This window comes from Chelonia mydas, chromosome 1 (assembly GCF_015237465.2).
Source record: "Chelonia mydas isolate rCheMyd1 chromosome 1, rCheMyd1.pri.v2, whole genome shotgun sequence".
Lineage (NCBI taxonomy): Eukaryota > Metazoa > Chordata > Testudines > Cheloniidae > Chelonia > Chelonia mydas.
Genome location: NC_057849.1, coordinates 112,970,450 through 112,996,398, shown reverse-complemented (window position 1 = coordinate 112,996,398; position 25,949 = coordinate 112,970,450). Strand labels below are relative to the sequence as shown.

The following is a 25,949-nucleotide window of genomic DNA, read 5'->3' as shown; positions in this document are numbered from 1 at the left end:
TACAGTGGATGAGAAGCTGGATATGAGTCAGCAGTGTGCCCTTGTTGCTAAGAAGGACAATCGCATATTGGGCTGTATTAGTAGGAGCTGGGAAGTGATTATGCCCCTCTATTCGGCGCTGGTAAGGCCACACCTGGAGTATTGCGTCCAGTTTTGGTGCCCCCACTACAGAAGGGATGTGGACAAATTGAAGAGAGTCTAGCGGAGGGCAACAAAAATGATTAGGGGGCTGGGGACATGACTTACAAGGAGAGACTGAAGGAACTGGGGTTATTTAGTTTGCAGAAAAGAAGAGTGAGGGGGGATTTGATAACAGCCTTCAATTACCTGAAGGGGGCTCCCAAAGAGGATGGAGCTAGGCTGTTCTCAGTGGTGGCAGATGACAGAACAAGAAGCAATGGTCTCAAGTTGCAGTGGGGAAGGTTTAGGGTTGGATATTAGGAGACAGTATTTCACTTGGAGGGTGGTGAAGCACTGGAATGGAAAGGGAGGTGATGGAATCTCTGTCCTTAGAGGTGTTTAAGGCCTTGACAAAGCTTGACAAAGCCCTGGTTGGGATGATTTAGTAGGTGTTGATCCTGTTTTGAGCAGGGGATTGGACTAGATGACCTCCTGAGGTCTCTTCCAACCCTAATATTCTATGATTCTATGATAAGAACCCAGGTCTCCTGAGTACTAAGTAGAATGGTAAATCTACTCAACTGCAGTGGCTGTGTGCCTCTGAGCCATGTCCACCGGCTCCCTGGCACCTTCAAGGAGCATTGGGCACTGTCTGGGGTTCTCTGCTCAGTGTCTCCCTCTAGATCCCTGCTTTTGACCCTGTAACCCTCACTCCCATCCTCGTTTTATCATTTGTTGTCCCACGACTTTACTTGAGTCCTGGGCTCAGTGGCTCCTTCCCTTAAGCTGGGGGAAGGGCCTTTAGATGCACCCCAGGGCCCCCCACCCCCAAGTCTTTAACTTAATCTGCTAACTCATGTGAAAAACTACAGATTGCCTTGTCTTCACTAGGATTTTCCCTCGAGTTAAGAACACATTTTAATTTCCTAGTGAAAATGAGGCCAGTGTCTCCCATACATGTTACTTAATTTGTCTTTATCTCAGGTCACCCCTCAGTAAAAAGTGCTTTAGAAAACTGAATCAGCATTACTAGGCTCAGTTTGCAGACCACCAAGTAACAAAGCACAGATAGGCTTTATTTCATTACCTGATTTTCAAAGGTGCCGAGTTGCTTCAGCTCCTGTTGACTTCAGTGTGATTTGTGGGTGCTCAGTGATTTGCCTGTGGAGTGATGGGGTTGAGTGGGTAACGTGTGGGCATTACCAGTTTTGTGACCCTCTAGACTACTGCTCCTGAATCTACTTACTGTGTGAAGTTGGACTTAGGGTTAGATTGTGTCCTGACAGCAATGGGACTGTGCAGGAAGGACGAGGGAAAGAAGGAACACACACAAACACTTCCGGCCCTCCCACCCACTTCTCTCTCTCTGGTCATGTTGGACCTGTTGGACCCTGGCTGTAGGAATGAGCAGTAGGGGGCATGTTTCACCCACCTACCCATAGGCACATAGCAGAGGTGGTTGGATGTAAGGGGGCAGTGGGGAAAGTATGCTTCACCCTGTAAAAGGAATGTAGGAATCTAATGCCTCTCTAGCACAACAGGAGAATATTGGAAGCACTGTGTCTCTAAAAGATGTCTCCAGGGCACATTGCCTCCTGGGGCTACTCCTGCAGTGGTGTATCCTATGCATCACATCTTACTCAAGACTGTTCATAAAGGCAGAACCTAGCCTTCACTCAGTGAACCTCAGTTACCCATCTGCAAACTAGGATTAATAATATTTGCCTGTTCCAGAGTCACAATGTCTAACAAAATATTTTTTTGTGAAGTACTGTGTAAGTGCAAATAATTTTTAACTCCAGCTAGTGTCATTAGGTGGGACAAAACTCAGGACCTCCTGGTGCCTAACCCAGATATTAAGCCACTACTAGACTTTCATACATCTTTGGAACAGCAACAGCTGCTGATGGTTTAGCTTAAACTAATAATTGTCTCTGTTATCAGGACTTTAGCTGGTTTAGATCACGATACAGAAGAACTAGTTATATGCACATGACTAACATTAGAGCTATAACACTGGGTTTGTCTACAGTGGGGCTGGGAGGTGTGATTCCCAGCTCAGATTGGTGAACCCAGCACCTAAAAATAGCTGTGTGTCTGTGGTGGCATGGGTGGTTGCTTGGGCTAGCTGCCCCTAGTGCATTCCCACCTGCCCCTTCTCCCTCTGTGAAGGGGTTCCATTCACCACAGGTATGCCTACCTGTGGCTAGGTCTGAGAATTATCTCTTACCCAGTCCTGCACCCCCTTCCTTCAGTTACTCACTCTCTGACCCCTCTCTCTCTCTGTGACTCGGGGTGCTCTCTCTTCATGGCTCAACCTTTCAACCACATCACCTTTCAGTTTTCCCCTTCTGGGATAACAAAATCCAATCAGACAAGCTGCCTGTCTGCCATTTCAGTTCTGACTCCAGGTCCTGTGCTACTTTCCTGGGGTCTGGCAGGGGAATGCAGGCCCACTCACTAATTCGATACCAGCCCAGGGACCCTATGACTAGCAGCCTAAGTCTGCTCAGTCTCAGACCCTGTTGCTCTTTTTCTGGGCTGCTTCCTACCTCTCTTCTTTATCTCCTTTCTTATCTCTGGGTTTACCAGCAGAGCATCCTTCACTTCCTGAGGCTACTTCACAACTCTAGGCCTCTTATAAGACTCCCTAGTCCAGGGAAGGATCTCAGGGTTTTCTCTTGCCAGGGATCTCCTCCTTGTCCCTAGCCAACTCCCTTTCCCTTTAGGAAGTGACTGCCAGCCTCATCTCTGCAGCCCCCTTCCTGCTCTCACTTCTGCTATCCCAGCTTCTCCCCCATTAGGGCTTCAGCCATCATTAGGCCTTATCTATCCTTTGTTCCCCTCCAGGTGCAGCATGTAAGGTTAATTGGCTCCTCTTAGCCCACATCAACCCACTCGAGCCTTGTGTGTGGTGGACACCCCATCACACCACCCAAAAATATGAACACGTATTTTTGTATTGCTGGGAAAGTGGTTTGTTTTGGTTTGTTTTCACCTCATCATAATTCAGAAATAGTGGAACAGTTTTTGTTCAAATTTTAGAAATCAAAATTCATCTTTAGGTTAAATTTCAGGCCCAAAAGGTGAATGTGTGCATGTGAAAATGAAGATTAGAATGGAAACTCTTTTGCAGCCTTACCTATAGAATTCACTTGTAAGTGAACACTGTAGTAAGTGCAGTTTTACAGGTATCTATAAGACTGCCAAAATTTTGTTGTGGGGTGGGGATGCGGTCAGGAGCACTTAGCAGTAGTGATAGTAGGGTTAGCAGCTCTAGCTTTGGTAGTGGTTGAAACCTAGCAGTAATGGACCCCACTTTAGGACAATAACATGGACGGGGCAATGGAAGAGCATTTTTGAGGTTTATTGTTTTTTTCCTTGCATCGAGCTAGTAGCGTAAATGGGGAATCACAAAGGGAACTGTCAGACTATCCTGCTATGATAAACTGGAAATGAAATCATGAGGTCATTTTTAATTATATGCACTAAATAAGGATGATTTTTAGGAAAGAATATAATATAAAACATGACCTAATCTCATCCTGTCTTTCAAGCAAATAAACTTTACGTCACTGCTTAAAAAGACAAACTCCCTTAGCAAACATGGATGGGAAGGAGAATATGTATAGAAAGAGCGATTGAACTGGATAAAAGCAAAACAGAATTCTATGTTTCCATCCCAGGGGACTAGATTTTACTCTTTGACAGTTCATAACATTGGAATAGATTATACATTTTGCTTCTTTCCTTCTCAGACGGAACAATGGAAGCACTAATGACTAACAGACATGGTCTGCCTTCAGGGAAAAAAAAAGTATGATAAAAAAGGCAAAATGCTGAGAGCGAGTCAGATTCTTGCTCTTGGGTTGCTTTTATTCTGACACTTCTCAGATACAGCCAGCATGCATATTTTAGTGTGGTTCTGCTTTTACTGACTTGAATCAAGCAACGTAAGCAAACTCACACAGGGCCATGTTCTGCCACTGTATTTGTGCTGAATAGCTTTGTGAGTGGCCCCATTGACTCGAATTGAACTACTTTTGGAGTAAGGGGCTATTCCGCCTGAGCAAGGGTGTCAGAATCTGGCCCACAGTGAGTAGCTGCCTCATCCCAAAATCCCTTTGCTTCTTATTCTTTTTGGGAATGTTTGAATGTGAGTCAGATTCTGCCATCTTTTCTCACAATGAGTAGTGACTTACTCAATGAGGCATCCTACTGAAGTCAAAGGGACTCCTCGTGGAGTCAGAGGGGCTACTCAATGTGAGTAAGGGCAGCAGAATCCCTATTTACACTGCGTTTAGTGAATGCTTGAAAACTTGATAGACAACTAGAATTTCTGTAGTAGTGGAATTACTGAAATTCCAACCTGAGCAGGATTATTAATATAAAGAAATTTGTCCCAGGGTGAAAATTTGCCATTATTTATAATGTAATATCTCCTAGAGCAGTGGTTCTCAAAGCCGGTCCGCCGCTTGTTCAGGGAAAGCCCCTGGCGTGCCGGACCAGTTTCTTTACCTGCCGTGTCCGCAGGTTCAGCTGATCGCGCTCCCACTGGCCATGGTTCGCCGCTCCAGGCCAATGGGGGCTGCGGAAAGCGGCACGGGCCAAGGGATGTGCTGACTGCCCTTCCTGCAGCCCCCATTGGCCTGGAGCGGCAAACCGTGGCCAGTGGGAGCCGCGATCGGCCAAACCTGCGGACGCGGCAGGTAAACAAACCAGTCCAGCGCGCCAGGGGCTTTCCCTGAACAAGAGGCGGACCGGCTTTGAGAACCACTGTCCTAGAGTGCTACTTCTGAGCCCTCATGATATTAAGAGCATTTTATATCCAACTTTGATTCACAATTGTCTAATATCAATGACATAGAGATAAATTAAATTACTGATTGAGGGTGTAATCCAGCGAGGTTTGAGTTGATAAACCTAGGGAAAAAACACAAACCTAGAAAGAAAGCATGGCCTACAAAAATGTGACCAAACTCCTCTGGTTCTAGAAAGTTCTTCAGTAGCTCTGAAGCAAAGCTTTGTGCTTAAAGCCAATAAAAGGCAGAGAAGCACATAAATGGTTATTACAGGCATGAAACAATAACCTGCACCTCAACACCAGTCTGATGTTTGAATCCTTCCCTTTAGGGATGAAACAAATAGAAAATGATTAGGTGATAGCAATCGGAGATCAACTAAATCATGTTAAAATACCTCCAAAAGCCTGTTTTCGCCCCAAACACATAGCTCTCAAGCACTGAATCCTGTCATGTTACCATTTGTCAGAAAAATTCTGTTTACCATATGCCCCGATGCAGTCTCTATGGAGAAGCTGCTACAGTTCAACTGTGCACGACATTCATCCCACTGAATAAGTTGTCTCCGGCATTAACATGCAGAGAAGAACTTAGATCCATTTAGAAGCTTTGTCATTAAATAGTTTTCTTGTCAACTGATCCATCGTGTGGGTGTATTTCAGACTACTAGATCTATCAATTGCCAGGGAAAAAGTGACAACGGGTCTTAATCAGTTAAGCAGGGAAGTACTGCTTGACGGTCCCCTTTGGGATTCAGGTCATTTTGGGCCTCACTGTGGATCAGGAAGCAGCAAAATCAAGCACTAGGAGGTTAACCTTAAACAAAGGTGAGAGCACATCTGCAAATGTGAGTGGAACACTATTGTAAGCAAGAGCCACACAAACCTTTCTCTGCTCCCTTTTTATAAATTGTATGAGCTGTATTTTCTGCAGAGATTTCAGTGCTTTGTTTCCAAACTTGCAGACTTTTCTCTCTCTATATTACACACTCTGTGACTTGTGCTATTCAGTTAATTTCTGCAAAAGTGAATAGTCCATGGTGTTCTCAGTGGTGCATAGCTGCTGCCTGGCTTACTCTGACTTGAAAGAGCAGCTGTGCATATGTGTTTTCAGTTTGTACACTGAGATTGAATTGCATACCATTAATGCATTGAAATGAAATGATTCCTTTTGTGATGAAAGATCAATAGATTCCTGACCATGAAATGTAAGGAGAATATACCCCAAACTGTTTAAAAAAGAAAAAGATGTAATTTCATCAAGGGGTTCTGTTGACATCAGCTGAGAGAGAAGTGTAACTGATTTGTTCATATCATCAGAAACCTAAGATATAATTGTAGCTCTAAAGTCTGTATGGGAACACATTCAGTATTATACATAGTTACCAAAACTTCTCCCTCTATCCAAGCCAGTTGTCCTGTGCTCACTCTCTTCTGCAATCTAAATATCAGGCCTATACCTATAGCTTTTCTCCTTAAGCCCTACAGCATGTTTCTGGCCTTCCTGTCTGCCCCAACACCCAGCTTGGCAGTTTGAATTTTTAAACTGTTGTTGACATTTCAGAAGATTTTTTTAAAATAATTTTCAGTTTTTCAGAATGCCTTACAAAATATAATAGGAATGAAAGTAAAAGGAAAGGAAAACATTCTTGTAGTATTTCTCCAATATATGAATCAATGTGCTATTTTCCATTACATATGTTATAAAGTTAGTCTTGCTTGATTTACAGTTCATGGCTTCTTACCAGGTATTGTTTTTGTTGTCATCTTCAGACAAAATCTTATCTCCAGTTGAGTCTTCTCTTCTGTATTTTTTGTTCTTGTCCTCGTCAGTGGAAAGTTTCTCACTCAGCATCTCATTTAATACTTAGAAAAATTATGTAAGTACTTCATTGAACATACTTTATACAAACAGGAAAAGATCATTCACCCATTTTACAAATAAAGGAGCAGAGAAGTTGCACAAATTAGGGCAGCTTTACAGCTTCTTCACCGTTCTATGCCCAAGAAATCCTAGAAAGAACCACTTATTTAGTGATGGGCTTAATTAGTTAATGTATGTACTGCACTTGGAAAATGTAAAGTGCTGTGTAAGTACTAGCAGGATTATTGTATGCACAAATACCTGATGTCATATAGCTAACCCTGTAACTTAGCACAGATCACCAAGTGTCATGTCTGTGATTATAGGTAGGTTTCTCCTCAGTAAAGAAATTGTTAATAAAACAGTGAGTTACATCCTGTTCCCCTACAATATACTATGAAGCCAATTACTAAACTGAAAAATAATTTGGTATTAAGAATTTTGTAGTGTAGTTAAAAATACATCTTGAAATTCAGCCATTACAGAAGGACATGGTGAGAATTAAAATTTATCCCCCTTCTTCAGAGCTAGGAATTCATGAGAAAGCTCCGGTGAAGATCATCAATATTCTGACAACCTAAAGACTGAGAAGTTTAATTTGTGACCCTCACAATTAATTTTATTTCCAACTGATCGGCATAGAATCAGATGAATACTTATTCCAATAAAAAAAATCAATTCAATGCTTAAAGTTCATTTGTCCAGTTTTGTTTTTCATATTTACAACATTATGATTCATTCACTGGAATAATCAAGGATTTAGAAATTAATATATAAACCTGGTGTGCTACAGTTAATTTAAAATTCTCTGAATAATAAATGTGATCAAATACTATAGAAAGCAAGTACAGTACTATCTGTGCTGATTATAAATCAGTTTGGTGCAAAAGTTCAATTGTCTGATCTCTTCCTTTAATGAAATTACCATAATTCATAGAAAGAATACTCTTGACCATTGATTACAACATTTGTCTTAGAAAGACTTTTCACTGAAGTACAAAGCATTGTTGTTAATTATTATGTATAGAAGAAGAAAAAACGAATTCTTAAAAAAATGAACGAGGTTGAAACAAGACAATAGGAAATACAGAATATATGGACTCTATCAAACCTTTACACGTGTGTAAGTTCTTTGGGTGATGCGTTTGTACAGTGCCCAGCACAAAGTGATTGTGATTGATTCATGATTGGGGACCATAGGTGCTACCCCAAAGCACCTAAATAATAAAAGGAGTTATTATAAATAAGGGCTACTAAAATGTCTACACCTCATTTTCACATCTTGGTTCACACTCATGAGCACTTCCAGAAATTAAGAGAGAACTAGAAGAGCATTCTGGGCATTGACATACAAATAATTTCATGGAATTTATCTCATTTGTATGCATAACATATTGTTCAGAAATAGCCAACATTAATATTTTGGCCACTAGATGGCAGTGATTTTGAACTGTATCTTTAATTTTCGGTTTCTGTTTGATAATCCTTTGTGGTTGAAAGACAGGAAGCTTAACATCCAGTACTTTCCTCTGTCAGTTTGTTATTTACATGAACACACAACAGTACCATTAACCCAGCTGCTCTAAAATATTGTCTATTTCTGAGCAGTGTACATGTTTCATCTCTGGCTAGGAACAAACCAAAAAGTTTTGATGTGCCTATCCTGAGTTTTTTGCTGTGCTTTGCAAGGAGGAACTGGGAAAAGCTTTTTTAGCCTCCACAACTTCTTGGGGGCAGGAATTTTTTATTTATAAAAATAAATGTTTTTTATTTGTCAGATAAAATATTAGTAACCAATATTAATTAGCATGGCAGGACTAGGAGTCAATGCTTGTCAGATCTAGCATTCCAAATTATTTTATCATCATGCTACAGAATTGGAGTTTGTAAAGGGTATAGATATCAGGGAAAAAGAGCTCTAATACAGACATTCTGTCTACATGTTTATGCTTTGAGAGAACACTTAAATTATTGGTTTAGGAAACTGGCAAATCTTTTGAGTCCAGCAGAGAGAGAGGTGACTTAGCTACATTTGCAACCAGAACGGTAGGTGTTTGTATTGTAGTTTCCAGCTATTTGAAATCTTGAATCTAGATGAGGGATAATTGCTGCATTTTCATGGAGAGAAAGGAAACTGTACACAAAAACGAACCAAGGCGCAACACCCTGGTCAGGAAAGTACCCCTAAAAGCAACATATCAGGAATTGCAAATTCTGGAAAGTTCATTCCCGACAAAGGTCTCTGAAGGAGTTCAAGAATCAGAAGTGGAAATATTTCTGTTCCTCATTTCAGAGTGAAATAATTGCTTGAATACATATGAAGAAACCCACTGCTTGCAGCAGCTTTGGCAATATTAGAGAAAGTCCACCCTACTTTTGCCAGAGATGTAGAAATTTATCCTCCTTTTTGTTATTTCCTGCAGTAGAAAACCCTGAATTTCTTCCAAGGTATGACAGCAATATGTTTTAGGACGTGGTGAGGAAAGAAATTGGCTGATCTTTTTGGGAGCCTCAGTGGAGCTTTTTTCTAGCTGAAGAGTTGTGTCAGCATTTCAGTGACTTTACACCCACTCATTTGTTGTTGTTGTTTGTTGCAAATCTGCCTGTAAGACACTGCTTTTAAAGACTACATGTAAATCAGAGCTCAGTCTTTTATACTTAAGGTTGTATGGAGTTACAGGTTAAGTGAGCCAAATGCCCAGTTTTTCTAAGATTGGAAGGAACCTGATTGAATATTCTTCCCTCCCTGCAAACCAATTCTTTGAGGTGGCTTTGTATTTCGTATGAATGTATTTAGATAGAGAGAAATTTGAGCATGTGTCTGTATATGTATATATTGCAGATGACTTTGGCAAAAAAAGGATGTAAATTGCAATCTGTGTTGCAGAGAGAGCCTAAGATAAAAATGGTGAAGCTTCTCACTCTCCCCTTTCTCCCTGTTTTTTATTTTATTTGCTTTTCTTCCTCCTCGCTCTCATTTCTTTCCATTCTCTCCAAATTTATTGGAATAATAAGTAGAGAAAAAAATGACTGTTAAAAAAAAAAAGACAAAACTTTTTTGCTGTATTATTTCGGTTTATTCATGGAGACAAAAACCTTTTGAATTGTTGTTTGTAACACATTTATCTTTGAACCTGGGGATTGTATCTTTCAATAGCAGTACAGATATTTTAAAGTGAATTTTTCATACTGTTTTAATGACATGACTCTGCAGTTTACCACATGGCTATCACCTCTATCTATGTGATAAGTCACTTATAGATACACTGTACGCACACCCACCTAAATATTAATATATATTTATAATGTATATATACATCTATACAGATACACATTTATAATGCATCTGTGAAAATTCAGCAGTTGGTGTACTCTGTCACAGTGCATACTGAATTTGAAGCACTTGGGACTCTCCCAAATGACACAGAATCAGCTTGGACAGCCACAGGTGCCCCCTCCCCCTCACTTTTGTGTGTGTATATATAACTACACAAACACATTCTATACATCTCTGTGTGTGTACTTGTACGGTGTGTATGTGGGTGGGTAATGTGCATATAGACTGAAACTGAAAATAGGGAGGTTATTATCTAATCTATTTTTAAAAGTTTCCATTAGTCCAAATGTTGCTTCATCAAGCTTTTATCATAGCTGAATAATTAGGTAGAGTGAACTGTGATTATTCATCTCCCTACCTCCAGTCTGCACAACATATGGGAAGTGTAATCATTTTGCTTTGGGTCATGCCCAAAGAGTTATCTAATCAAGTTGAACAATATAATAAATACCACAGTATTGGGGGGTTATGCTCTGGCCATCCTATTAGGGGCTACAGAGAGCTCCAGTATCTCTCCTCACAGATGAGATTATTGATCTCTGTAGCACTGATGACAGTTAAAAAGTACAATTTTTAAGAGGGAACAGTAGAGACTGCCAGTTCTTGTTGGTGATTTGGGCCCTGCCTTTTGTGACAATTTCAGAAATATTAAAGGGCAGTTTTGATTTACTGGGGAAAATCTTGATTTTGTATGTAACCCCCAAGAAGATTACATAGATTCCTGGGACCCAGTCTGCTGGCAGCTCAGGGAGAGGCACACTGTCCCTGGTAAAGAGGGGGAGCCAAGGCAGACTCAGAGTCAGCCCAGCAACCAATAGGGAGTGAGAGGCCCTCCCAGGTTGTTGAGAAAAGGAGAGAAGCCAGTTTGGAGTCAGTCTGGAGTAAGCCAGGAAAAGGGCAGGACTGGCTGTGTGGGGAGCTGGTGAGTCTCAGGCCTGCACGTAGGGTTCACCCTAAGAACAGGCCTCTAGGGACCTGACAGCAGATCCCTCAGCTGGGTTTTTCCGTCTCCACTGAGGATTCCCAATTTGTAGAGTTTGCTGGGAAACTTCCCCAGCCAGGCTGAGTTTGCCCTCCAGCTCCCTAGGTGAGACCAGTCACCACATGGTCAGCTCTGCTCTGGCTGCTAGTCCAGGGAAGCTGCCTGCTGAGTGTGTGTCTGGAGGCTGGGCTAGGAGGCTACAGTTTGGATGTTAGTGTAGTTGTGTAACCTACACCTTGAACCCTGCACCTCTTTGTGGTGAGGGGAAATCCTGGGACTGATGCAGCCTGATCCCTGCCTGAGGAGGATCCCTGCCAGCAGAGATCAGCCCCTCTGCAGTGACTGGGGAGTCCAGAGTCATCTTTGAACCTGGGAATCATTCATGGAGTTTGTGAGTGCACCACCTTTTAGTTAGGGAATTTGTTTTGGGGATCCCCTACTCCCTGAACTGTGTCCTCAAGCCAGGGAGTAAGGGTTTGAGGATTTTATAACCTGCTGCATATTACATCTGTGGCGGGATTTACCACCTTCTTCCACTTGTGAGTCCTTTGGGCTGTACTGAACCCAGTCAGCCACACTGCTAAACCACTGCAGAGAAGAATTTTGTGGTTATAGGTCATCACGGGCCCCAGCAAAGTAAGCGTACCAAAGGGACACTAATTTTACATTTGCTACATCAAGTCACAGGTATTTTCAGTGTGGGCACCGGTGACCCTAAGAATAGTGTTTTACCCTATTATGTTGTATTTGTCTCCTGTTTAATATAATTATTGTGTTGAATATATTGTATGTGTTTGTGTTATTTCTTGGAAGTCTCCAACTATCTGGCAAGTAAGTGGCGATTACCCTGCAGATAGAGTTTTCCGCCCAAGCTGCCCTGGTGACCCTGCCAGGAAGGAGCGAGGGGGGCAGAGGCACCGCCAAATAATTTCATAGGAAAAAAGAAAGAAGATACACACCGCTGAGTGGGTGGTGGGATCCAAAAGAACCCAGACCTACAAGCGGCTTGGCATTAAAGGAAGTAACCAAGTGGAGAGGGGGTGCTACATGTATAATATTTGGTTATTAGAAGCTTTGATCGCATATAATCTTCCAGTGCTTCTGGGGCAAAGACAATGTTAACTTTGGTAGGTATAGGATGGGGAAAAAACACTGTGTACGAAACCAATGAGATGCAGTTGGATAATGAAAAGACTAGCACCCAAATACATGGTGTAAGGACATTTTATCTATGATAGACAAAGGAGAAACTGCCACGGGCATTTGTTACAGAGACAAAAGACTGGCAGAGAGTGAATCTGAAGAATTCCTGGACTGACTTTCCCTGCTGCTTCCCCCACTGCTGGAGCCTTTCACTGTGGCAGAGAAAGGCTCTAGCAGTGGGGAGGCAGCAGGACATGGGAGGCACTGCTTGGGCGTGTAGGGAGCCTATATAGGGAATATACCCTGTGGGTTCAGGCATGGAGGGTACTCTACTCTACTCGTCTAAGGTCTTGTCTACACTACCATGGAAAGTCAACCTAAGTTACACTACTCCAGCTTCGTGAATAATGTTGACGTAGCTTAGATGAACTTACTGCGGAGTCTACACCGCGCTGCATCGACGAGAGATGTTCTCCCATCGACTTACTGTACTCCTCTCATTCCTGGTGGAATACCAGAGTCAACCGGAGAGCGCTCTGCAGTCGATTTAGTGGGTCTACCCCCGCTGCATCAATCGCAGCAGCGTCGATCCCCGGTAAGTGTAGACCTGGCCTAAACCATGCCTCCCTGTCTATACTGCCATTTATACCTGCCCTAGCTGGCTATACAGGATCCATGCTCTGTACACACTGCACGTGTAGACATACCCTTTGAGCTTGAAACAACAGGATCAAAAGTCAGAAGGCAAATAAAAAGAACCTATAATTCATTATTTTATTAAAATCTCATGTTTTGGGGGGACTGATTCATGATTTTTGAATGCTTTGGTTTGGCACTACACGGATTCAGTCAGAGAAGATGTCATCCTGTAACTACGACTTCCCAACAAGGGGAAAACAGATATGTGAGAGTACTGTAATAGGAAAGCTTGATTCGAGTGACCACAACTGCTTGAATTAAACAAAGTAAGTTATGGGAACAAAGAGCCTGATCCAAACCCTGGTAAAGTAAATGGAAAGATTCCAATTAACTGCACTGAGCTTTGGATCAGGCCCATATTTTAAAAAGTGAGTTGATATGAAGTAAAATGCGGCATGTGTTAAGAAAAGTAGTGATTGTGATGCCATGGAAAGAAATATTTTTTTTAAGATCCATGAGTTTGGAAGAAGGCTGGAGCATATTGAAAGAAACCACAGTTAAGCATATCTAACTATACAGTTCTCCTGTGAGAGAAAATTACATAGCAAAGGAAATGGACAATATGGCTTCACAAAGACTGCTTGTCAGACTCAGTCAAGGCCCACGGGGAAAAAAGATCAGGACAGCAAAAAAGCATAATGAATTAATGCTCATCAAAGGGGCTAAGAAGAATACGAAATACAGTGCTAGAGAAAGTTGACCCATAATTTAAAGAGGAAGGAGATAAAGTTAATGATTATAAAATGGCGGAGATACTGAATTGTTTTTTTAATGGAGTTTTAGCAAGAAAAATGAGGAAAAGGGAAATTAGGAGAATGGTAATATTGTAGCTGTTCAGAATAAGCACATAAAATACTTGGAAAACCTGAGTGTATGTAAATCAACAGGCCCTGGTGATATACTTCCCAGAGTGTTAAAGGAATTAAGGGGTTGGGGAGTATTTCTTATGGAGAAGTACTGGAAGAGCTAAATAAATATGACATAGCTAAGCAAAATTTAGAAAGATAAGAACTGCCATATTGGATCAGACCAATGATTTACCTATCTCTGTAAATTGGCAAGTCAGTTTCCGAGTCAGGAACAGCACCCAACCCAGGAATCTTGACTTGCAATGCAGTGGTCTAATTGTTCCCCTCCCTGAATTGGTTCAACTCTCCCATCACTCAAATCTCCCATTAAGATTTACTCCTGCTGCGACAGTCACAGGAAATGAGTCAGCCAAGTCATTCTTATTATCTAGACTACAGGATGTTAATTTGGTTTATAACCTCCCTAGTTCGACAGAGTTATGTCAGTATGAAGGCACTTTATACTCGTATAGCTATTCCTGTTTGGTAAGTGGCCTCTATTAGGTAATTTCTTTGATTCAATGACTTGGTATTCTCCATATGGTCTTATATGGGATAGGACACTCATGTACAAAGATACATATATATAGCATAAATTTTTGCACAGATCAGATAGTTGCCGTCATAGTTTAAGAGTAATTGCACCTGTATTTCCACCTCCATGGTCCCTCGAGGGCACTCACTTAAGGTTTCCGGCTCCTACTCGTCACCTCTCTTTGGTGGAGACCTTCATCTTTCTCTCTCTTGACCAGGGATTTTCAGGCCGCACACTGATATCTCCAGCAAGCCAGTCTGCCTTAATGCCAGTATCTGGGCATTGCTTCCTATTCAACGGCTATGAACAGTGTATTGCCAGCAGTTACAGGCTACCACAAGCTCCTTCTCAGCAAGCACATTTATTCTCAAGGGAAAAGCATTATAGAGGAAAACATATTAAAGACCATAAAAGTTCCTACACACATGCTAAAAGCTTACCATCAGTCTTACGGGACCCTAGTAGGCCAAAATCTTTCCAACCCTTCTTCAAGGATTGGGTCTTCCCTTAGAAAGTCCTGTCTGTTTGATGAATCAGAATGAAGGCCATGAGTCAGTTCCGTTTATACCAAAACCCCTTTCTTTGTTTACTAGTCTCTAGAAAACCCAGCATATGCAAAGCTCCCCACAGGGTGGTGCCTCTCTGGAGGTATTTAAAACCAGAGTGTTTTACCTTAATACTCACCACTGTCCTTAGTTTCTGGAGAAGCTGTGACAATGCCTCCCACCCTGGAGTTGCATACAGTCCCTGGCCCACAGTGATACATAAACCAGTCATACAATTAATACAGTATGGTTCCTCAAAATATGGCATTTAGTTGCAATATCTGTCAGTTACCTCTTTATAGAAATCCTCTGCTTGTGACCTGGTTTGTTCATGTTCCTTTAATATAGGTTTAAATCTGCACTCAATTGATGTTAGTGCCTTAGGAGTGACATTAGTGAAATTGCTGTAAAGTTCAGACTTAAATAGAGCTTGAGGAGAGCATCAATCTAATTCTGTGCTTCATCCTGTAAATCAAATGCATGACTGCCACTTTAGAGTAAGCACAACTTTATTTTCAAGTGTTCTTGCAATACAGGGTAGTACTTTTTAAAATAACAGTTGGGAGTGCCTGTAGTTCTAACTAGCATAGACTAGTGTTAAGAATGTGACCATCAGCTATGGATAGCTCCCACTTACAGCTGCAGCACACGTATTTTTAGAACTTCTTATTTTGGACCTAATGCACTTAGTAGTGTTGTAACTGGAATTTTTCTTCTTGTGCACATTTTCTTTGCAAAGACCTCTGCAGTGCAATGTGTATATTTGTATCATTTTTGTTGATTTGTGAAGACGTGCTTTCAATTTTTCATTTGTTTTGACAAAAATATAGAACATAGCGAGCTTGATTAGACATTAATTTGGTGTATTGGAATTATCAATTACTAGAACTGAGCACTCAGTCACAGTGGTTGTACAAACAAATTAGATGTACAACTACACAAACCTAGTTTTTAAAATTGGGGTGTGTGTGTCTATGTTTTACAAGATGAACAATGACTCTGGAGTATTTTAAGTTATTTACAGCTAGGTTGTTTGTCCCTTTTGAATCTTTATTTAGACGACAGTTCCAAAATGAATATGCATAATATATTTCAATTCTGCTTCTACTAGGCAATGAGGGTTCTCATTTTGAAAGTTTCTTTCACCCATTATATTTCACCTGAAGTGTTTTTTCCTGCCCTTAAACTTTTAAACACTAGACAGATCTTAGAGATCAGTCTTGGAAATTATTCATTTCCATGAAATATGAAGAATAATCCAGCAAGATAACTATTAGCATCTGTAATCAGTCAATATTAAATGTGATTACCTCAAAATATACCATGCTGAGGTACTAAAATTACTGAGGTAGTAAAACTATTCCTTTATCTCAAAGGCTAATAATAATACAAATAATACTTAGTACTTATAAGTATATTTGCCCCAATATTACAGGTGGGAAACTGAGGCACAGAGTAGTTAAATGAACTGTCAGAGGTCACACAATGGGTCAGTGGCTCAGGTGTGGACCCATGAGTCCTGACTCCCAGTCTAGTGCTCTGTCTTGCGAATTATGGTGACTTCCAATATTTTCTTTTCTTTTTCTTTTCTTTTCTTTTCTTTTCTAGCTGCAGACAGGTGGCATAGCCTGGCCTTTAAAAGTTTTACTAGGATTTCTCAGGTGAATTATATTCCATTCCTTTAAAGCTTTCATGTTGTAGTCTACTCTGTTACTCAGTACGGGGTTCACCATGGTGCCGGGCCCACAATCAAAAGGTTACCAACAAGACAGTCTTCCAGAGGCCTAGAAGGGCCAGGAGGAAATAGTGACCAAACAAGAGCCAGAAGACTAGTTAAGAAGGCTTGCCTGTTTCTTTTCAGGCAGTGCAGTAGGGTGAGACTGGGGCAAAGGGGGAGCTGCTCAGTGATGGCTAGGCCAGGGCCTTGTCCTCAAGCACTGCAGATGGGTGTTTGCCTTGGTATTTTGTGTAGTTAAAGGCATAGACTGCCAAAGTTTGAGTTTGTTATTGAGCTTGGCATAGACTGATGTCAAGCTTACGGCCATATCCAGTGGATTGAGGCAGGGAGCCCCTGAAGTACCCCCATGCTTGGCCCTACAGGGCGTGCTATAGAGCAGCCCCACCTGCCACAGAAAAATACTGCAATCCTAGACTGTGTTATCTTTTGTAGGTATTCCCTGTGGGGATGAAGGGTCTGATTTATGTCCCACCTCAGTTTGCCTCTGGATACCCATTGTCCACCCTTTGCCCCCCAGCATAGATCTTGGATCTACTGAACACCCTCTATGGAGCACAGAAGTGGTTGGTAGCGCTGTTTGAGTTTGAGCCCCCATTCTGTGTGGGAGGAATGAGATCCATGCTCAGAAGATCCCCTCCATTTACAAATCTCAGTAGGATGATCTGGGCCAATATTATTGTGTGTGTTCTTCTTCCATTGGTAAACAAACAGTGACTCATTGATTGTGAGGGAAAATGAGATTACAAAGAATTTATAAGTAAATAAATTAACTGCCTTTAGTCAGGACAGTGACTCACTGTTTCCACCCAATCCAGCATATGTTTCATTCATTGTCCATCTAGTCACACATTATTGCCCTTATACTTTAGGAAAACGAATTCTTAGAGAGTTTATGCAGAAATACAGATTTTTCAAAACACGATGGACATTTCTAGGCTATATTTGAAGACTTGGTCTTAATTCTTTTGACAGTTACAGATACCTTCAACAAGAATTACTTCTGAGATTTACTCAGCCCCCTAAGTACAGCCTCCAAAACTTGCAACATGGAGAACCATGGCTCTCTAAGGATTTAGCTATTTAAAAACAGATCTATTCTTCTAATTCCTTTCCAGTACAGTACTTCTGCATTTTAGAATAGTAACACAGTAAGTGAAAAATACTCTTCCTACTTTCCACATTTCTTGCCCATGTCCAAATCTCATAGGATCTGTCCCTCTTTTTTTCATTCCATTCTTTCAGAAAATGACATTTTGATGTAGTAACCTTGCCTTAACATCTAGTGACTTTTCTAAAAACGCCAAATGCTCTTCTGACTCTCTACATCTATTTTAACCCCTTTCACCTCACTCCAGGCCTCATGGACACCAAATGTACTGAGGAAACTAGGAAATTGTTGGCATAGCGTTCTGATTTAAATTAAAGCTGTGTCAGTGCTGCTTCCTCTGGATATTAAACTTTTCAATAACATGGAAGAAGGGATACAGGGATCGATCCCAAATAACCAAATTATTCAAAAATTACCCTTATTTATACAATTTTACAATAAATATTATCCCATGGTTTTTTTCTTCTCTTTATGTAGAATGTTTTATAAAGGAAGATTGTAGGAAAATAGGGTGTGGATGGTGCACACACGTTTTTCTTGCACACTCTGCTTAATTGTTTGAAATAAAGGAAACACCTTATTTAAAATGGACTACCAAAAGCTTTCTTATAAAACCTTTCTTCTTATCTGAATTTAACATCTAGTCTGCCTTTTGTTATTGCTGTATGTACCACTTCTAATTTTATAATTTATCTGATGCTACTCCAAGCTGTGAAGATGATTTCCTGTTAATGAAGACCACAGAAATATGGATGCAGTCAGCATCAATAATATAGTCCTCACATAATTTTGTATTAATTTTGAAGTTACTAGGCCAGATTCTCCTTTCAGTTACATGTGTGCATGTTCCGTTGAATTTGCCCCTTGATATATAATTCCCTTTCCTTACCGAAACACTTTTAGATCACAGTAAGATTAAGATATACTTACATATCAACCTGCCAAGGCTCAAATATAGGGCAGAATGTGTAGTGAAGACTCAAAATGAGGGACATAAAAATTATTCGTGTGGGAAATTTAAAATGCTGTGTTTTGTTCCTTTAGGTTAAATAATTCTTTCAGTAAACCTAAGTTTCATAATTCTTTGTTTCTGATGTAAAAAAATTTCAGCAATAAAAGTGTGGGATGCCAAATCTCTATTGACTGTACTGAACTTTCTGGCTAAAAATGAGCAAACTCCCCCAAAATGTAGGACAGTTGAGAAGTATAGAGAAATGACACTACAGTTTATTGCCTTTTTGTATGTTTCTGTTTTGTGTATGTTTTCATTTAGGAAATTTCCTTTGTTCCATTAAAGGACAGTGGTAAACTCTAGATACTATTTTAAGTGTCTCAGATTGTCATTTCATTGGGTACATTAATCACACGATGAGAAGGACAATTTCTAATTAAATTTGAATGAGAGGAGGTCATGTGGAGTTCCGATTGGGTTATTGCCCTGACACCTACAGTGCAGGAAGTACAGCAGGAAAGCCCTTTTGTAAACAAGTCATGATTCATTGCCTTTTCCTTGCCTAAGAGAGAGGTCATGATTCAGTTCTCAGTAGCAAAGATCAGATTTTGAGATGCTGTAGCCAGAATGTTGTTAAAGTTTGAATCCTGCAAACATAAAATGTTGGATTCAGTAAAGCTTTTATAGTAGCCCGTGTGACATAGGAGTTCATACTATTGATTGTTTTTCCAAAGTACATCTCGACAAAACAGTCTCAGTGGAGAAAAGCTAAATTAATTTATTTGAAGCAACCTGCCTGATTTGAGGTGTGCTTTTAATAAAGAGAAATATGAAATTAAAAACACAGAGCACCCAAAGACTGGTTCTAGGGAAAGAAGAAAGTAAGATATTTTTCCTACCCACTATTTATTCACGGATGGCTGATACTCTTAGTAGCTATGCCACTATGGAGGAGATGGACATGAAGATTGGTATTTGGGGAGGGGAGATATTACAGATTTTTAAGATAAATTTTGGTTGGTTAACCTTGGCTAGCGGAGGAAGTTAGGTGCTGGATTTGTTGTTTTGTATTGATTTTTCTTCTTAAAATATTGTCAAAGGTACCTTGAGCAAAGTACTTTTAAACAAGCATTAATAAATGTAAATAGAGAATATGATATTTAAATAAATACTGAGACACTGGATGGGAACATAGAGACAGAAAATGAGTCAGAAATGAACCATATAAGAGAAAATATTGTCTGCTAGTTAGCGCTTGGCACTAGGAGTCAGGAGGTCTGAACTCTGTTCCTAGCTCTGCCCAGTGACTTGCTTTTTGCCATGGGCAAGTCACCTAACCTCTTTGTGCCATAGTTTCTCTATCTGTAAAACAGGGATAAATAATGCCTGCCTGCCTCTTGGGATATTGTGAGAATGAAGGGAACTATAGAAATTCAGAGTATTATATTATTGCATGTATTATTTAACTGATTGTATTTGTTTATATTCCGAGGTGCTCAGCACTTAAAACTTTCCTACGTGTTATTTTTTTCTCCATATGGGTGACTTTATTATTACACACAGAAGTGATTAAGCACAGCCAATGAGAAAGAGAGGAGAGAGAGGGGTGTCTATGGAAGAAATGTATGGTTTAAAATCTTTCCTGCTTAGATTCCCTCCTGCTTTAATTCTGTATGCTTATTTAAGTTTATTTGCAGTGAGTCATAGGATCATTTTAAACACCCCAACATTTTGGTAATGTCTGGCATGGTTTTGTAGCTCCCAACCCTTGTATAATTCAAGATAATAGGCAAGATGTAAATGTGCTGGTTATTTGCTAAGGTTCTTGGACTGTCACAACATAGGCAAAGGTTACTCTGAGCGTTTCACTGAAAATGTAAACGCCTTTGTGCCTTAGAGTATTTGTTTAAGGAAGGAAAGTTTACATAGCTTACTTTGTGGGGAAATTCTATCTCATTTCCTCTGTTACCATCTCATCCCACAAGGTCTACCCTTTCTTCAGGAGTCCAAAGCATAAACATAAAAATGTATTGCATTTAATAGTTGGCTTGGGAAATGATTCCAGGATGGAATGTTTGTCCATTACAACCATGCCTGCTGCACAGAGTGCACTGCTTTTTTTCGATTTTGTTCTTCTACCATTGTGCTGGCTGTAAGAACATGAGCACTTAAGTCCTCTCTCTCTCTCTCTCTCTCTCTCTCTCTCTCTCAAAATGTTGTGGTTTGGCTGGAGTGCTGTAGGATAACCCAAAGTGTTAAACTGCATGACAGTGTCATATTATAGATCAGGGGTTCTCAAACTTCATTGCACTGTGACCTCCTTCTGACAATAAAAATTACTACAGGACCCCAGGATGGGGGACCGAAGCCTGAACCCGCCCAAGCCCCGCCACCCCAGGTGTGGGGGAACAGGGCCAAAGCCCAAGCCCCACCTCCCCAGGCCGGGGAGCCAAAACCTAAGCCCAACGGCTTCAGTCCCAGGCAGGGGCTCTGTAATCTGAGTCCTGCCGCCAGGGCTGAAGCCCTCAGGTTTGGGATTTGGCCCAGGGCCCCAGCAAGTCTAAGCCAGCCCTGGCAACTCCATTTAAATAGGGTCGTGACCCACTTTGGGGTCGTGACCCACTGTTTGAGAACCACTGTTATAGATTGTTTATTTTGCTCTTTGTATTTGTGGTTTTTTTGTGCTCATTAATATGGGCACCGTAGTTCTGCACAGGGGTGGAGGTGCCATGGAGTAACTCAGCAGAAGCACCTGTCTCCCCTTTTTATATGCTGCAGAAATGAGTTCTGTAACAGCCCTGAAAAATCTGGTGCAGAGGGAAATGCTAGGGATTGAGATGGGGGTAGGGAGTAGGAACCTGTACATAGAGAGCACAGACAGCAAAGTAGCATTCTGCATGTGTGAGCTTGAGGGGCAGATTCCATTCCATAACTTATGCGTAGGTTGCAGGCGTTCCCTGTTTATTCTTGCTTTATGCTAGGAGGTGTACATTTAATTCATTGTGTACTGGAGTAATAGTACTGTTCATACAGAGTGAAATTCATCCAGGGTGCAGAGGGCCAACACAAGATCTACACAATACTTCAGCCCAAAATAGGTGCTGTGTAGAGGGACTGGAGGCAGAGCAGCTTGTCAGGAGTGTCTTGGTGCCCCCATTGAGTTGTGAAAACAGGACTCCATGTTGGACCCACGTGGAATTACACTAATTTACTCCAACTGAGGAGCTGGCCTGTGGTTTTTACCATGTGCCTAGGTCAGTGGTTCTCAAACTTGTTCCACTGCTTGTGCAGGGAAAGCCTCTGCCGGGCCAGGCCGGTTTGTTTACCTGCCGCGTCCGCAGGTTCGGCCGATCGCAGCTCCAGGCCAATGGGACCTGCTGGAAGTGGCGCGGGCCAAGGGACATACTGGCTGCTGCTTCCAGCAGCTCCCATTGGCCTGGAGCAGCGAACCGCGGCCAGTGGGAGCCACGATTGGCCGAACCTGTGGATGCGGCAGGTAAACCGGCCCAGCCCGGCCCGCCAGGGGCTTTCCCTGCACAAGCAGCGGAACAAGTTTGGGAACCAGTGGCCTAGGTTATTAAGAGATCTTTATCTATACTAATATGTCAGGGTTTTCATACCATACTCATTAGTCATCACCATTATATCTGAGTATTTGGCCATCAAGTCTGAGCCAAATTCTGCATTTGCATGAATAAGACTAATTTGGATCTAGCCCCTGATACATATGTTGCTTTCCAGATAAATCTAGATATTACTCTTAATTGAAACTCAGGCCAAATAGTCACTGTTAATATCTCCTCTAAGAACTTCATTATATGTATAGATGTCTTCTTACTTTCTTTCCTCAAATTTCCAGCCTTGGCTCCTGGTTCCATTTAATACCAAATGTATTTTGTTTCTCTGAATTCGGTGATTGGTAGTCTGTCTTTGATTGATCATTTACACTTTAAGAGGCAGCACTGAGTCATTCACAATAGAAGGTGAAATATAAAAAAAAATCTAGCAAGGTAAAATGCTTCTTGTATAAATGCTTTTTCTTCTAAGTTTGTCCTAGTGTGAAAATCTCTCTTGAACATTTCCCTTATTGGACATGCAAAATGAACAATCTAATCAGTAAGGAGGAGTTCTCACAAGTAGTAAATGAATGGGAGTTTTATTAAAATCATTTGTTATATCTGAGCACTGGTATTTGAATACATCCAGTTATCTGAAAAAATGAATGCTACGAAGAGCAGCTTAGCAAGAATAGGAAGAAATGCATAAGCTGTCATGTAAAAAAAGTTAAATCTTTAAAGATAGGACACTATCCAAGTTATTCAAGAGCTGTCTGAACAAGCAAAGGCCTGCAGGTCAGAACAAGTCACGGATTTCAGATCTCTGGGTCAATGCAATTATTGAGTTGAAGCAAGCTGTGAGTGTGCTGAGTGCTTCCTTTCTTTCTCAGTATTATGGTCAGCTGTGTTCTACTGATTTATTTGAAGGAGAGGAGCTAGAGAAATTCAATTCCTCTCAACCCTCATAAACTGTTCTCTGACTGTAAACTTTTAATAACTTTGCTGCCAGGAATTTCCCCCTCCTCTATAGCTAGTATTCTAATTTTTAAGTATCAAAAAATACTGATTGCCTAAGGCTGCAGATTTTAGATCTTTGCTTCCCCACAAGATACACTCTCTCCCAATTTAGGAATCTGACAAACCGCTGTCATTGTATATCATTTTTTTCTAAAAATAGTTGCCAATTTTAGATTGAAGTAAATAAAAGTCAGAGCTGGTCAAATAGTATTCAGTGAACCAAATAGTCCAGAAATGTAAGCCTTTTTTTTTGTTTTCGTTCATAAATCACGTGTGAGCCATTCATAACTTGTACAAATGTATCCCTTATTCTCAAGTATTCACCCAATAGTTTGTCTGAATCATTTTTATACTATTCTGGGTGGCCCATCAAATGGTCCCTACAGCTAGTCAATATTTGCAGTCTGTGATGTGGGATTAGTCACATGATATTGATTCTGCTCCCTGATAGTATGGCTGAAACTTAGTGAATAACAATTTAAGCCAGGGGTGGCCAACCTGAGCCTGAGAAGGAGCCAGAATTTACAAATGTACATTGCCAAAGAGCCACAGTAATATATAATGATTATATATGTATGTGCAAAAAGAAAAGGAGTACTTGTGGCACCTTAGAGACTAACCAGTTTATCTGAGCATAAGCTTTCGTGAGCTACATCCGATGAAGTAAGCTGTAGCTCACGCAAGCTTATGCTCAAATAAATTGGTTAGTCTCTAAAGTGCCACAAGTACTCCTTTTCTTTTTGCGAATACAGTCTAACGCGGCTGCTAATCTGAAACCTGTATATGTATATGTGTCTATATATGCACACACATAATTATATAATTATATAATTTGGTAATGTATAATTTATACATGTATAATGAATCGTTAACAATAATAAAAAAATACCCTTTTACTTAGTGGGACTTCTGGCAATCCCGGCTTTCAACAATTCCCTTGAAATTTGGTTTTTGTTCAGTTGTGCTCACATGCAGCAATTCTCTTAAGTGGCTGTCTGTCAAAATGGATCGGTGCTTGGATTTCACATGTTTGAGTGTCGACAAAACAGATTCAAAAAGACAGGTTGAGGCAAACATGGAGATTAATTTAGGGCTGCACCTCTGATGTTTTACCCTTTGGTACAGATTTCCCAAAAGTAAGGGTCCCCTCTGTCTTCTGAACGGATTTCAATCCGTCATCTTCCAAAAGTTCTATTATTTCCATCTGGGATGTTGCTTCTTCAGTGACTAAAGGAGGCTTCAGACAGTCGGCTTCAGCACTAAAAGGATCAGTCAGAAATCTGATATGAGGTCTTTTCTGCTGCAAATCTTGGAATCTTTCCTCAAAACTGTCCTTCAGATCTTTAATCATGCTCGCATATTTAGTTGTGCTCCGTTTTAGGGGTTCAGCTGCATTCTCTTTTGATCTGGCTTGAAGTTGTGATATTGAGGGAAAGTGTGTCAGCTCTCCTTCAACCATTTGTCTGAGAAACAACTGCAGTTTGTTCATGAACGCAAATATGCTTTGCACTTGATCAGACAGCAAACCAAATTTTCCTTGTAAGTCCACATTTAGTTTATCCAAATGCAGCAGCACGATTTGGCATTTCTTGCAGACTAGAACCCTCCCAGGATCTGTAAGCTTGGGGTGTATTCTGTGCTTCTCCTCCATAAACAATTTTACTGGTTCCAGGAGCTCAAAAAAACAGAAAATAACTTGACCTCTCGAGAGCCATCGAACTGTGCAGTGAAATGGCAAATCAGCAAGGGAGTCATCTTTATCCAGTTCTTCAGTTAGATTTTGAAATTGTCTGTGAGTGCATTTGAGCAAGTGAAATTCACAATGTGCAAGACAGGTTTCACGACGTGATCAAATTTGAGATTCTTAGATACCAGTTGCTCCTAATGAATAATACAGTGAAATGTCCAAAATTTGGGAAAGCTTTCATCAGACTTACAAAGCCCAACTAATCCATTCACTGATCCCCACATGGACGGAGCCCCATCCGTTGCAATGACATTGAGCTTCTGTAAAGGCAAGTGGTTTTTCGCAACTACAAACATCAATGCCTCCTTTAGATCTCATCCACCAGTTCTGTCCCTTTGTGACACAATATCAAGGAGTTCTTCCCTTACAACACAGTCGCCAGACACAGTGCAGACAAAAATACTGATAATTGAGGTTTATCCTGTCCATCGCACGACTCATCTAAACCGATGCTCATATACTCACACTCCTGAAGTTGCGAGTGCAGCTGCGATTCGATGTCACTGTTCAGGTCAGAGATTCTGCGTTCTCTTGTATGGGGTGAAAGCTGTAGGCCAGAAATTTTCTTCTGTGGATTCTTGTTCTCTGGTGACAGGATTGAAGTCACATCAGTGAGGCATGTTATACGAACTTGCCTTCAGAGTAGGGCTTTTTCGCATGGGCTAGGTGCCAAGCCACATGATAGGAGACTAACGTTACAGTTTGCGATCTGTTGGCAAATCTGGTGAAGAACTGGGCTTCTACATCCATTTGTGTTTTCAAAGTTTTCAGTTTTAAAGTGCGGACTTCAGAACCTTGTGGGAATTCTTGATCCATATGTGCACGGCTCCAAGCGAAATGAAGATTTGAACTGAGAAGAAGACACATCTAGCAAAGAAGACACATGGCCTTACCATTACTTTCAACAGTGTGCTTGCCGCGAGCCGTTGCAGAACGTCACAGGCGTAACATAACGT

General features: G+C 41.0%; 1 long non-coding RNA gene across 1 annotated transcript in view; it reads left to right on the top strand.

Annotated features, from left to right (window-relative positions):
- The first annotated feature begins 8,375 nt into the window (after positions 1 to 8,375).
- The window catches only part of LOC122462093, a 33,803-nt gene continuing 16,229 nt past the window's right edge, over positions 8,376 to 25,949 (top strand). Inside the window, exon 1 of the long non-coding RNA XR_006284446.1 lies at positions 8,376 to 8,831. This is a non-coding gene — a long non-coding RNA (uncharacterized LOC122462093). The remainder of the gene's footprint in view (positions 8,832 to 25,949) is intronic.